The following is a 12,546-nucleotide window of genomic DNA, read 5'->3' on the forward strand; positions in this document are numbered from 1 at the left end:
TAGCTTGCCTGCTACCTATTTTGGATTTTTTTTTCAAAACATGCTATCGCCTTCCATATAATTTTTATCTAATTCCAGATTTCATATTCTGGTTTGCTAAAAGAGGCAGTCTTGTACTGGTTACAAAATTGTTTGAGTTATTTAGAAAAGCTTCCAGTCTTCACTTTAGTTGTCCAAGGATGGAAATAGATGAACTGTCCAAGGGTAATTTTGCTCCAGTAGGTGATAAAACAGTGGACCCAGCTTTAGAATAGAAACACTATAAACCCCTCCAGGTTCTGATGGCCTCTTGGTCAGAACACAGGGATTCTTCAGTTTGCCCCCTTTAGCATCCTTCTGGGGTGAGGACAGGTGAAGCGAGGCATACACAGAGTGCCTGTGACTCTCATTCCCATTGGGGCTGGGGCGACGGGAGGGGAGGCTGGGGCGAGCAACAGAAATCATCTCCCTTGTCTCTCCATAGCCTCTCTCTCCATTCCCTGAACTCAAGATTCATCAGGGGTGATGATCAGGGATGTGAGGTGGCAAGAGCCATGGGATGCCAGGTGACACTCAAGTCCTTCTTCAGGTTGGCCATTACCTCCTCTTGTAAATCCAGCTATATGGACATTCTGGAGCACAAAGCCCAACAGAATACAAGACAACATAATGTAAGACACATGAACATTCACAGTAGCCACACCTCCCAAAAGGAAAAAAGTGGGTCCAAAACACTACACTTTGTAATCAATATTTTGATATGAGGTTATTTTCATTCTTTTTTCCTGTAGTAAGTCTTTGAAACCTAGAGTGTATTTTTACATTTACACCACATCTTGATTCAGATGCTGAACTTTCATTGAAAATATTTGATCTGTATTTAGATTTGACAAAATTACAGTTGAAAAAGCAGATTCACATGCCAGGAGTTGCTCCAAACACACTTAAAAGTTTTCCAAATAACTGAATCAATTATCAACTTTTAAATTTAAAGTGATTAAAGTAAAATAAATCAGGGGCACCTCGGTGGCTCAGCTGGTTAAGTGTCTTTGGCTAAGGTCATCTCATGGTTTGAGAGTTCAAGTCCTGTATCAGGCTCTCTGCTGTCAGCACAGAGCCAGCTTCAGATCCTCTGTTCCCCTCTCTCCCTCCTCCACTTGTTCTCTTTCTTTCTCTCTCTCAAAAATACACATTAAAAAAAAAAAAAAGGAAAATACATCAAGTTTTTTCTCAGTTTCATTAGACACATCCTAAGTGCTCAGTAGCCACATATGGCCAGAGGCCAGTACAACCACTGTGCAGATATGGACCGCTCACCTCCTGGGACATACCCTTTGTGAGAGTTAGACCTAGAGAACTTTCATGCAAAATCAACCTAAGAACAAAGTTTTGAGGGGCAAGGGATGGGGGATGAGAGATAGAAAATGGGGGAATCCAGGTGGGTGGATATGGACGACAGAAGAAAAGAGGGCAGACAGAAAATCAGGACAAGGTGACCAAAGCAGCAGACCTTAGGCATAGATCTCCTTTCCCTCACACCTCTTCTTGTAGCTCCATGGGGGCTCCCAGCCCTCCTCACCCTGGCAATGTCCCCTGGCCAGGCCCTAGGGTCCAGGTGCTCAGTAGCAACTCGATCTAGGGCATTCTGGTGACTTTGCAGGAGTTTGAGCTAAAGGCACAAGGATGCCTGGTTAACCTGTTAGGGGACCTTGCTGCACTTCCCTGGCCAAGTGCCAGGTGCTAACTCCCCTCTTCCCACCCCCCCCCCCCCCCCCGACAACATCCTCTTCCTGATCTCAGAGTCCCAACATTGCTGCTTTGTCTCCACTCTTCCAGTCCTGGCCAGCCTGAAGACAGCAAATGCCTGAAACCAGAGTTCCTTGAACTGTCAGCTGGGCCTGGCCCCTCATATTGGAAGGGGCTGTAAGTTGCCTTCCATTCAGGTGTGGGGAGAAGTCTTGAGACAAGAGGAAAGGAGACCTCTGGAGAGGCCTGCTGGGAAGCAGAGGTGCCCACCACACATTCTGGCATTGCCATCTATGTCCACATTGTACACAGCCTGGCAGGAGTGCATGATCCTCTATGGTCATCTGGCTCAGACTCCACTACGAGAGGGCGGGAGAGAAGGCATAAGGCCCAGACAGTGCTGGAGAGGAGGGGCCCCATGCTCTACCTGTGCCTTTTCGTTTTATATTGAATGGGTAGGGATAAGGGCCACAGTGCCTTGTAATAGAATTATTCACCATAAACAAATTATTGCAACCAGGTCAGCATATTGTTATGACTGCAGGTCAACCAGGGAGGCTTCAGTAAGTCTCCCACCTGTATATCCTAGACTGAACCTACCTTCACTCCATTATCTCACAACCGAGGGAAAGAGGAAACACTGCCCTTGTAAGTAGGAAACCAAACCAGGGCTCTTGCTCTGGGCTAAGTTGACACAGCTCCTGCGGCTCTAGGATCTGCAGTGACAGTACGGTCTGCCCTTCGCAGCTCCAGTGACATGAAAACACCTTCTTATAACGTACTATGCTTATCTCAATCATGCCACAACCTCATAAAGCCCCAAAGGCTAAAGGCAATAAAGGCATTTGTGCCAACAATTTCTGGAAAGTCAACAACCACCTCCTGCCTCCACTCTGCTTGGTCATATTAACGCCTGGCCTCTGTTCAGGAAAAGTCGGTCCAAAGGTTGCCAACTGCAAGTCGAAAAAGGAGTCAGCACAGCTCCTGGGATGTAACCCTCACCTCTTACTTCTGCAAACCAAATGTGTCCCAAGGATGCATTCATTGAACTTTATCTGACGGCTGAACTGGAGAGAAGGAATAAATACACACACACACACACACACACACACACACACACACACACACTTTAATTCCATTTGTATAAAATTCTAAAAAGTGCAAAATAAACTATAGTGATAGCAGATCAGTTGTCACCTAGGGATGAGGTGGGGGTGGAAGGTGGGGGATGAAGGGATTACAAAGGGGTACCAGAAACTGGTGAGGTGATGGATATGTTCATTATCCTGTTTGCGGTGATAGTTTCTCCGCATAGGTCAAGACTGGTCAAATTTTACACTTTAAATATGCGCCCACACACAGCCAAATGACACCCTGCCCTGTCCTGGAGTTTCCATTGAGAGCTTATCCTCCTGGTCCATCTAGAAGAAGCCTGCCCAGGACTGGCACCTTCCCTGGGACCCACCCTATGGGTGGGAGCCCAGGAAGAAGTGTGCTCTCTATTCACATGACCAGCTATGACCTCTTGATACTGGAAGTCAAAGTCATTGTTTCTGCTTGAGTTCACTAGTATCAAATATTAACTTTTAATTACCTGCAATGAAGACAACAAACACAGGGCTACAGGTTCAAGGACAGATGCAGACCTCTATAGGAACTTTGTTGTCAGTGATGACAGGGTCTACTACCTTCTCTACAAGAAGCAAAGACTCTCCTGGTGAGTCAGGTAATATAACCAGTTCATTCGTCTGCTGAAACTAGTTTCCCAAGATACCTAGACATCCAACAAGAGATCTCATGCACCTTAGTTTCCTTCCTTCCCAGCCACCCAACACATAACCATTTGCAAAGTTTTCCTGGGACGCCTGGGTGGCTGAGTCGGTTAAGTGTCCAACTTTGGCTCAGGTCGTGATCTCATGGTTCGTGGTTTTGAGCCCCGTGTCCGGCTCTGTGCTGACAGTGCAGAGCCTTGAGCCTGCTTTGGCTTCTCTGTCTCCCTCTCTTTCTCTGCCCTCCCCTGCTTACGCTCTGTCACTCTCTCAAAAATGAACATTTTAAAAAATTAAAAAAAAAGTTTTCCTAAATAACGTACAATCTTTCATGGAGTTGGACAAGCATGCTTTGGAGCTTATCACCTTCTCTTAGCCACTGGGTGAAATCTGGATTAATCTCCTGTGATACTGTAATATAATAATAAATATGTGTTTGGTCTTTGTTCCCAGTTCCTGGTACAGAGATCCCAAATGTTATTCATAATAAGTTCCTTTAAGCCATACCTAAATTTATGCTAAAGAGGTGATGCTTGGAGGATGGGACGCTGGTTGCCGGAGGAACCAGCCATGTGATTAGAAGGTTGGAACTTTCAGCCCTATCCTCTGACCTCCAGGGGAGTACTGGGAATTGAGTTCAATCACCAATAGCCAATGACTTAATCCATCATACCTATATAATGGGACCTCCACAGAAACTCTAAACCATGGGGTGCAGAGAGCTTCCAATACCTGGAGGTGCTGGGAAGGTGGTACACCCAGTGAGGACACGGAAGCTCTGTGCCCCTTCCCCATACCTTGACCTATGTACCTCTCTATCTGGCTGTTCATCTGTATTCTTTGTAATATCCTTTATAATAAGGCAGTCAATATAAGTAAATGTTTCCCTGAGTTTTGTGAGCTGTTCCAGCAAATTATCAGACCTGAGAAGGGAGCCATGGGAACTTACAACTTATACCTGGTCAGAAGTACAAGTGACAATCTGGGACAAACTGGTGTCAGACAAACTGGTGTTTGAAGTGGGGGCAGTCTTGTGGGATTGAGCCTTTCTTTAACCTGTGGGTCTGGGGAGTTAGTTAGAAATGAGTTAAATTATAGAACATCTACACAGTGTCCACTGAGAACTGGAGAATTGCTTGGTGTGGAAAACCTCACACATTTTGTCAGAACAGCATTTTCCTTGATCTCTCCTCTATCATTCAAAGTAATTTCCAACTGCCTTCCTTTCTCACACCTCCTTATTCAAAAGCAAAAACTTAATGAATAACTACTGTCTGCTAAGCATAGATTAAGTGATGGAGATTCAAACATGATTTAGATAGAGTTCCTATATTCGGTGACAATTGGTATCACAGTCTCTTTTGGGGAAGCAAGCAGAAAACACTAAACATAATATATAGAAGAGTAATATGAAAAGAATACTATGTACCTATCAACAGAAGAATGGATAAACAAACTGTATATCCAAAAGATGGAATGGTATTTAGCAAAAAGTTGTAAATTACTGATATACACAAAAACATGGATCAGTTTCAGAAAATTATGTTGGATGAAAGAAGTCAGACACAAAAGAGTACATTTAGTGTTATTCCATTTATATGAAGTTCAAAACAAGTGAAACTAATCTATGGCAATAGAAGTTGTAACTGGCAATTACCTCTGTGGAAGGTGGGGTGAATAGACTAGAAAGGAGCATGAGGAAACCACCTGGGGAAAGGCAATGTTCCATATCTTGATAGATGCGGTGTTTACCAAATAGGTGTATCCGTTTGTCAAAACTCATCCAATTGTATACTCTAAATCTGTGCATTTTATCATATGTAAATTATTCCTTGATTTAAGAAAATACATGCTGAAGGATAACAGTGGAGAAAGCCATTTGTTTTGAGTCTAACCAGGAAGGACTTCACAAAGGGTAAAATTTGAGCAGGACCTTGAAGGAGGAATAGGATGCTTCCTGGTTGAAACTGAAAACAAAAGCAAAAAGGTGGAGGTGTGAAAGTCCACAGTGGATAATAAGAGCTCTCAGGGATGTGTTTGAGAACATCTGAGAAACAAAGATAGGGAACAAGTGGTTGGGATCAGATTGTGAAAGGCCTCGAATGATACCCACTTTCTAATAAGGACAACAAAAATCATGAAAGGGCTTATCATTTTGTCTGATTACACAAACAATATATGCTAATTAAAAAATACAAATAATATATGTATAAAACCAAAAGTCCCCCATAATCCTAACTCCTAAAATAAAAATTGCTAGTAATTTAGTTTTATCTTTCTGGCTTTTATGTAAGTGTGTGCATATTTTAATATTTATTTTAAATTTTTAATAAAATGGACTAATAGGATACATATTGCATACTTTACAAGGGCTAGGATCATACCTGTCTACTTTCACTCTTGTATTCTCAGTATCTAGCACAATGCCTAGCCTAAGAAATATGTGCTGAATGGAAGAATGGTCTATACCTTGCTTTTGTTTCCTAATAAAACAAAGAACATCCTCATTCTTTTTAATGGCTATAAAGTATTCTGCTCCTTGAGGCAAAGCTGTACTGACAGACATTGCAAATTCCTTACTTTCCAGTACTAATGCAAGATTCTTTTGCACTTGGATATATTTTAATAGGATAAATTCCCAGAAAAGGAACTGCTGGCTCAAAATATGCATATCTCAACATTTTATAGATACAATAAATTTTGCTAAATTACCACCCAAAAGGTTGTACTAATTTGCTCTCTCACAACATGCTGTTTCCACCATATGTTCAACCACCCTTGATATTATCAATCTTTTTCACCTTTGACAATCTGATAAATCTAAAAATTGTTATTTTTTTTATTATTAATAGTTTAGCATTTTATCTTATGTTTGTTGGCTATTACATTCACATACTGTGAATTATCTGTTGACCTCCTTTGATCACTTCACTAAATCAGTCATCTTTTTATTTATAGAAGCTTCTTATATATTATAGGTGGCAATTCTTTGTAATATATGCCAAAGATATTTCTCCCAGTCTTCTTCTTTAGGGTATCTTTTGCTGTTTAAATTTTATGCAGTTAAATCCATCCATTTTCCCCCTTTGTGATTTATAGTAATGTGCTGAGAAATACTCTATCTACCTTAAGATTATGAAACCACAGTTAACCCGTGAACAGCACAAGTTTGAACTGTGCTGGTCCACTTACAGGCAGATTTTTTTCCATAAATTTATTGAAAAAATTTTGGAGACTTGCAACAATTTAAAAAAACTTAGACAACTGCATAGCCTAGAAATATAAAAAAAATTAAGAAAATGTTAGGTATGTCATGCATACAAAAGATGTAGATAATGGTCTACTTTATCATTTATTTCCATGAAAAATACACAAATCTATCATAAAAAGTTAAAGTTTACCTACATGGCGCCATTAGTCAGGAGAAATGTAAACACACAAAAATGCAGCATTAAATCTTAACTGCATAAAATTAACTGCAATACATAACGTACTACTGTAATAGTTCACAGCCACCTCCTGTTGCTATTGAGGTGGACTCAAGCATTGCAAGCATCTGCTTAAAACGCTGTGTGACGCTAATTGTCTCTGCATGACCAATTTACCTCTCCAGTATTTTTGCGTATCACAGTAAAAAGTGATCTCTCTCAGGTCTCACATAGTTTTCACTATGTTTAGTGCAATACTATAAACCTTGAATACCACTACAGGACCCTTCTGAAGTACCACTAAGTAATGCTGGAAACATTGCCAAGAAAAAGAAGTCATGACGTTACAAGAAAAAGTGGAATTGCACCATACTTTGAGGTCTGCAGCTGCGGTTGCCTGCTTTTTCAAGGCAAATTAATCCAGTGTAAGGACCATTGTGGGAAACAACAACAAAACCAAAATTCACAAAGCTGTCATTGCAGCTATGCCAGCAGGTGCAAAAAATCTTGCACTTTTTTGCAAAACACCTTTATCTTGTACTGAAAATGCACCCTTAATGTGAGTGCAGGCTTGCTATAAGAAAGGCATTCCTATATACTCTAATCATGATTTGAGAAAAAGAAAAGTGATTATGTGACAACTCAGAGCAAAAGGAAGGTGAAGGATCGAAAGCTGGAAAATTTAATGCCAGCAGAGTGGTTTGATACTTTTAGAAAGAGGTTTGGCTTAAAAAGTGTCAAGATAACAAGAGAAACAGCTTCTGCCAACCAAGAGGCAACAGATGAGCTCCTAGTCACCGTTAAGAAAATCACTGTTGAAAAAAAGAATTATCTGCCTGAACAGGTTTTTAATACAGACAAAAGTGCTCTATTCTAGGGGGGAAGAAAAAGCCACAAAGGGCATTTCTTAATAAAGAATTAAGCAACAGGATTTAAGGCAGGAAGGAATAGGCTACCTCTACTGTTCTGTGCAGATGCAGTCAGGGTTGTCCTTATCTGTAATGCTACTCAGCTCAGAGCCTTGAAGGGAAAAAAAGACCAGGTGTCAATCTTTTGGTTATACGACAAGAGGACAACAGAACTCTTTTTCTGGATTGGTTCCATCAATGTTCCTGAAGTTAGGGAGTACCTTGCCAGTAAGTGACAGCCAGGCTTTTTTTTTTTATTGTTTATTTTTTTTTGTAATCTCTGCACCCAATGTGGGGCTTGAACTCACCACCCCAAGATCAAGAACTGCATGCTGTTCCTACTGAGCCAGACAGGATCTCTAGTAAGTGACTGCCTTTTAAAGTTCTTATGATACTGGACAATGTCCCTACTCACCAGAACTCCATGAGCTCAACACAGAAGGCATCAAAGTGGTTTACTTACCCACAAACATAATTATCTCTAATTCAGTCTCTAGATCAGGGGGTCATTAAGACCTTTAGGGTTCATTATACATAATACTCTATGGAAAGGATTGTCAACACTGTGGAAAAGAACCCTGAAAGGGAAAACATTATGAAAGTCTGGCAGGATCACATCATCGAAGATTCAATCATTGTTATAGAAAAAGCCATGAAAGCATCAAGCCAGGAACAATAAATTCCTGCTGGAGAAAGCTGTGCTCAGATGTTAAACATGACTTCAAAGGATTTACAACAGGGCCAGTCCTAGAGATTATATATGGCAAAAAAAGGTGGAGGGTGAGAGTTTCAAGGATCTTAGAGAAATTCAAGAGCTAATAGACACCACACCAGAAAAATGAACAGAAGACAACTTGATGGAAATGAACGCTTTGGAACTAGTGCCAGATGATGAGGAAGGAGACAAAGAAGGAGTCACAGAAGCCAGAAAACAAGTGGATGTTAGACAATCTGGCAGAAGGGTTCTGATTATTCAAGACGGCTTGTGACTTCTACAACATGGACCCTTCTACGATACAGGCACTGAAACTAAAACAAACGGTGGAAAAACAATTGATACTGGATAGAAACATTTTTAGAGAAATGAAAATACAAAAAGTCAGAAATTGCGATGTATTTCCATAAAGTTACACTGAGTGTGCCTGCCTCTCCTGCCTCCCCTTTGACCTCTTCCACCTCTGCCAGCCCTGAGATAGCAAGGCCGATCCTTCCTTTCTCCACCTCCTCAGCCTACTCAATGTGAAGATGACGAGGATGAAGACCTTTATGGTGATTCACTTCCATTTAATAATCAATCATGCTGTACAGCCAACAAATTTATGTGTTATGTATATATGTGAGTGTCTTCATATGAAAATCTAACAACTGTACAACAATTGCGTGAGACATTTTGTGTCACCATTACCATCATTGCCTAAGCGTTCATCATGTAGAACACTGCATGTGAAACCTGTATGGGAGTGGAGAGCCTATCCTCACATAGGCATAAGGTGAGTGATATTTAACATAAAGTTAATAATGTGTTAGTTTTCTGTTTTATAATTTTGCTTTCAGGAATTACAGTATGCTTCTTATAATTAGAGAAACTGCATATCAGCCTATCATCACAAGCGTTTTTTTTTTTAGCAACAATATTTCCAATACTGTATTATGAATGACTGTAATACTGTAAGCCATAATAATCTTATAACAATTAATTCATCAGAGCGTAGGCTAGGCTACCATGAAGCAATCTTATTGATTACATAAAAATATGGTTACCATAAAGCAATCATATTGCTGCTTCTCAATGCATGAGTTCTTATACCTGTAAATAAATATGAGTTTCTTTTTCACATTATCTTTTCATTTTTGATGTCTAGTGTTAGTGATACATATAACATTTACAGTGTTTTTTATCATTTAAGGCAATATTGATGTAGGTACTGACAATTCATCTTGTAAACAGATGATGTAAACTTACAATGTTAATACGGTACAATACTATAAATGTATTTTCTCTTATAATTTTTTTCAATTTTATTTTTTTATTTTTTAAAATTTACATCCAAATTAGCTAGCATATAGTGCAACAATGATTTCAGAAATAGATTCCTTAATTCCCCTTACCCATTTAGCCCATCCTCCCTCCCACCACCCCTCCAGTAACCCTCAGTTTGTTCTCCATATTTATGAGTCTCTTCTGTTTTGTCCCCCTCCCTGTTTTTATATTATTTTTGTTTCCCTTTCCTTATGTTCATCTATTTTGTCTCTTAAAGTCCTCATATGAGTGAAGGCATATGATTTTTGCCTTTCTCTAATTTCACTTAGCCTAATACCCTCCAGTTCCATCCATGCAGTTGCAAATGGCAAGATTTCATTCGTTTTGATTGTTGAGTAATCCTCCATTGTGTATATATATATATATATATATATATATATATATACACCACATCTTCTTTATCCATTCATCCATCGATGGACATTTGGGCTCTTTCCATACTTTGGCTATTGTCTACAGTATTGCTATAAACATGGGGGTGCATGTGTCCCTTCAAAACAGCACACCTGTATCCCGTGGACAAATGCCTAGTAGTGCAATTGCTGGGTTGTAGGGTAGTTCTGTTTTTAGTTTTTTGAGGAACCTCCATACAGTTTTCCAGAGTGGCTGCACCAGCTTGCATTCCCATTCTCTTATAATTTTTGAATAACATTTTCTTTTCTGTAGCTTACTTTAAGAAAACAGTATGTAATACATATAACACATACAATGTGATAATTGGCTATTTATGTCATCAGTAAGGCTTCCAGTCAACAGTAAGGCTAGTGGTAGTTGAGTTTTTAGGGAGTCAAAAGTCATGCACAGATTTTTCAACTGCATGCAGGGGGCGGGGGAGTCAACACCACTACCCCCCCACATTTTTCAAGGATCAACTGTAGTCTAATTTTTTTCTAGTTCTTTTCTAGTTTTACTTCTTGCATTTGAATTTTTAATGTTTACATTTTGTTTTACAGTAAAAGTGAAAGACCTGGCTGTACATTTTTCCCCCGAATATAATCAAATTATCAAATAGCCCAATTATTGAATAGCTGATTCTTCCCCTGTTAATTTAAAATGCTGATTTTATTATATACTAGATTTTCATATACACATTGGCCTGCTCCTGAATCTTCTATCCATATCCATTACTGTAGATTTATGGTATATTTTGGTAACTAGTATGATAAACACAGAAATACTATAAATATGCTTTATTCTTTGAATAGACTAGGTAAATTAAGAAACAGGATACAAGATTATTTATCACTTAAAAAAGCTTCATGGTGTGTTAAATAGGCATTCAACATGGAGAATATCCTTTTCATTATGACATTTTGTTCAGTTATTATAGAACAGAAAGTTTTGAGTATAATATTGGTTCCATATTAACTGCCTATAAGCACATGGTCAATAAAACGTATACATTTTTGTACTTCTTTTTTTCCTCTATGTTTGCTTTGGTTTATTTACTGAATGTAATTTTATATCTGTTGACTCTAACAACAATTTTGGGTTTGTAATTTGAGTGTTTTATTACATTTTTATAATAATTCATTTTTGTTGTATTTTACAAAAGTATTGATCTGCAATGAATTAGAAGGTTTTTTTAAAATGGCCCTTCACTAGTTTGAGAAGCAAACTAGTTCCAGAGAGCCAACCAATTTCAATTTCCAATTGTTTGCTGCTTGTATAGAGAAACATGATTGATTTTTCTATGTTGGTCTTATATCCTATGACCCTACTAAGTTCACTAATTAGTTGTAATCACCTTTCTGTAGCTTCCTTAGGACTTTCTACACTAATAATTCATATTATCTGAAAAAAGAAAATTTCATTTCTTCCTGTTTGATCGATGACTTATTTCCTTTTGTCTTTTTGTACCTCCAGTACAATGTTGAATCAAAGTGGTGAATGTGGACATTCTTGCCTTGTTTTCAATCTTAGTGGAGACAGCATTCAGTACTTTATCATTAGGCATGGCCTTAGATACAGGTTTTACATAGATGTCTTCTTTTCAGGTCAGAGAAATCCCTTTCTATTCCTAGTTTGCTGAGAGTTGTTTAATTTATTTTTTATTTAAAAAAAAATTTTTTTTTCAACGTTTATTTATTTTTGGGACAGAGAGAGACAGAGCATGAACGGGGGAGGGGCAGAGAGAGAGAGAGACACAGAATCGGAAACAGGCTCCAGGCTCTGAGCCATCAGCCCAGAGCCTGACGCGGGGCTCGAACTCACGGACCTCGAGATCGTGAGATCGTGACCTGGCTGAAGTCGGACGCTTAACCGACTGCGCCACCCAGGCGCCCCGAGAGTTGTTTAATTTAAAAAAATGGAATTTAGATTTTGTCAAAAGCTTTTTTGGATCTGTTGATATGATCATGTTTGTTTGTTTTAGTCTGTTAACATGGTGAACTGAATGGTATTTATAAGTTAAACTAATTTTTTATTATTAGAATAAACTCCATTTGGTCACATGCATTTTATCTTTTATATATTACTGGATTCAATTTGCCAAAAGACTGTTGAAGATTTTTACATGTTTATACATGTTAGATACTGATCTGTAGCTTTTATTTTTGTTTTCCTTTATAATATCTTTGTCTGGTCTTGTTATCATTGGTAATGCTCATAGAATGAACTGGACAGTGTGCCATCTCTTCTATTTTGTAGAACAGTTTGTGTAGAATCAGTATTGT

The 12,546-nt window shown here is 39.0% G+C and overlaps 1 protein-coding gene across 2 annotated transcripts in view; it reads right to left on the bottom strand.

Annotated features, from left to right (window-relative positions):
- APH1B (aph-1 homolog B, gamma-secretase subunit) overlaps positions 1-12,546 on the bottom strand; it is an 82,727-nt gene that overhangs the window by 25,244 nt on the left and 44,937 nt on the right. The window lies entirely within an intron of this gene.

The sequence above is a fragment of the Lynx rufus genome, unplaced genomic scaffold (assembly GCF_022079265.1).
Source record: "Lynx rufus isolate CCGP_SWC_20201006 ecotype Redwood Valley unplaced genomic scaffold, mLynRuf1.p SCAF_13, whole genome shotgun sequence".
Classification (NCBI taxonomy): domain Eukaryota; kingdom Metazoa; phylum Chordata; class Mammalia; order Carnivora; family Felidae; genus Lynx; species Lynx rufus.